The sequence below is a fragment of the Perca fluviatilis genome, chromosome 24 (genome assembly GCF_010015445.1).
Source record: "Perca fluviatilis chromosome 24, GENO_Pfluv_1.0, whole genome shotgun sequence".
Taxonomy (NCBI): Eukaryota; Metazoa; Chordata; class Actinopteri; order Perciformes; family Percidae; genus Perca; species Perca fluviatilis.
Window position 1 is genome coordinate 21,657,290 of NC_053135.1, and position 2,500 is coordinate 21,659,789.

General features: G+C 43.4%; 1 protein-coding gene across 1 annotated transcript in view; it reads right to left on the minus strand.

Annotated features, from left to right (window-relative positions):
• LOC120554016 (interphotoreceptor matrix proteoglycan 2-like) overlaps positions 1-2,500 on the minus strand; it is a 39,123-nt gene that overhangs the window by 5,324 nt on the left and 31,299 nt on the right. The gene's annotated exons all lie outside the window — the stretch shown is intronic.

Consider the following 2,500-nt stretch of genomic DNA (forward strand, 5'->3'; position numbering starts at 1 on the left):
GGACAGAGGGCTTTAAAACAGGGTACTGGCCCTTTAAATCAACCTGGACAGAGGGCTTTAAAACAAGGTACTGGCCCTTTAAATCAACCTGGACAGAGGGCTTTAAAACTAGGTACTGGCCCTTTAAATCAACCTGGACAGAGGGCTTTAAAACAGGGTACTGGCCCTTTAAATCAACCTGGACAGAGGGCTTTAAAACAGGGTACTGGCCCTTTAAATCAACCAGGACAGAGGGCTTTAAAACAGGGTACTGGCCCTTTAAATCAACCTGGACAGAGGGCTTTAAAACAGGGTACTGGCCCTTTAAATCAACCAGGACAGAGGGCTTTAAAACAGGGTACTGGCCCTTTAAATCAACCTGGACAGAGGGCTTTAAAACAGGGTACTGGCCCTTTAAATCAACCTGGACAGAGGGCTTTAAAACAGGGTACTGGCCCTTTAAATCAACCTGGACAGAGGGCTTTAAAACAGGGTACTGGCCCTTTAAATCAACCTGGTTTGTTACACAAACAGTAAATATCCTTTACCGACATGTTGCTAGCTTGCTGAGCTAACGAGCTAACGAGCTAACGAGCTATGCTTGGCCTGCAGCAGCAGCAGGGGTAGCCTGGCTCGTGGTTGTATTTTCAGACGCTTCGTTGATCTGATTGGCTGATTCGGCCTGTCTATCACCAACCATAGGTGGTAGATAGACAGATGGTTTATCCAATCAGATAACCAGCATTTTCGCCCCCTTCCCAAAAGTTCTCCAAACGGAGAACTCAGGATTACCTGTATCTTAGTGGCTACCTTACCTGCAGGCCAGTGAGCCTAGCATCTAGCACCTAGCACCTAGCACCTAGCATCTAGCATCTAGCATCTAGCACCTAGCACCTAGCACCTAGCATCTAGCACCTAGCATCTAGCACCTAGCACCTAGCACCTAGCATCTAGCACCTAGCATCTAGCACCTAGCACCTAGCACCTAGCATCTAGCATCTAGCACCTAGCACCTAGCATCTAGCACCTAGCATCTAGCACCTAGCACCTAGCACCTAGCACCTAGCACCTAGCACCTAGCATCTAGCACCTAGCATCTAGCACCTAGCATCTAGCATCTAGCATCAGTGGGGATTTATATTTGATAATAATATTTGGGAATTATGTTAAGATGTTTTAATTTATGAAAAAACAACTTTTTGACAATAATTTGGAGGCCCCCCTGCAGTGACTCTGAGGACCCCCTAGGGGTCCCGGACCCTCTGTTACTCTGAGGACCCCCTAGGGGTCCAGGACCCTCTGTTACTCTGAGGACCTCCTGTTACTCTGAGGACCCCCTAGGGGTCCCGGACCCCCTGTTACTCTGAGGACCCTCTGTTACTCTGAGGACCCCCTAGGGGTCCAGGACCCTCTGTTACTCTGAGGACCTCCTGTTACTCTGAGGACCCCCTAGGGGTCCCGGACCCTCCGTTACTCTGAGGACCCCCTAGGGGTCCAGGACCCTCTGTTACTCTGAGGACCCCCTAGGGGTCCAGGACCTCCTGTTGAAGACCTCTGCTTTAAAGGGTACCTGTCAAGTCAAGTCATTTTATTTGTAGAGCACATTTATAGGAACAACAGTGTGTGTGTGTCTCTCGGAGTGTGTGTGTGTGTGTGTGTGTGTGTGTGTGTGTGTGTGTGTGCTCTCTGAGTGTGTGTGTTATATTATTTTTTTGTGTTTCGGTGTTTGTGTGTTTTATATTTTTTTGTTGTGTGTGTTAGTTTTTTTTTTTGTGTGTGTATTTTTTTATTTTTGTTGTTTTTTTGTGTGTGTGTTTTTGTGTTTCTATTTGTAATTTTTACTGTGTTGTTTATATGTTTTTTTTTTTTTGTGTTTATTTTTGTGTTTATGTTTTGGGGGTTATGTGGTATGTGTATTGTGGGGTGTGTATATGTTGTTGTGTATGTGTATTGATGTGGGGATTGGGTGGGTGTGTGTGTGTGTGGAGGTTTTATGTGTGTGTGTGTATGTGTGTGTAAGTGGGAGGGGGGGGGGGAAAGGGAAATGGTGGTGTGTCAGTGTATGTATATGTGTTGTGTGTGTCAGGTGTTGTGTACTCTGTGTATGTGTTATGTTATGTGTGTGTGTTTGTGTGTAATGTAACGTGTGTATTTTATCCATATATGTTTATTGTTGTGTCTTTTTATCATTATCCATGTGTGTGTGTGTGTGTGTGTGTGTTTTGTGTGTGTGTTTATCAGTGTTTATTTTTTTGGTTTACGGTTTTTTTTTTTTTTGTTGTTGTGTGTTGTGTGGGGATTACACAACTGAGTCTTTTATTACTGTTAATTAATTCCTATTAATTTTCTATTACTGTTACTATTACTGTTCTATTACCTGTTTCATTACTGTTTCATTACGTTACTATTACTGTTACTATTACTGTTACTATTAATTTTCTATTACTGTTCTATTACCGTTCTATTACTGTTACTATTACTGTTTCTATTACTGTTTCATTACTGTTTCTATTACTGTTTC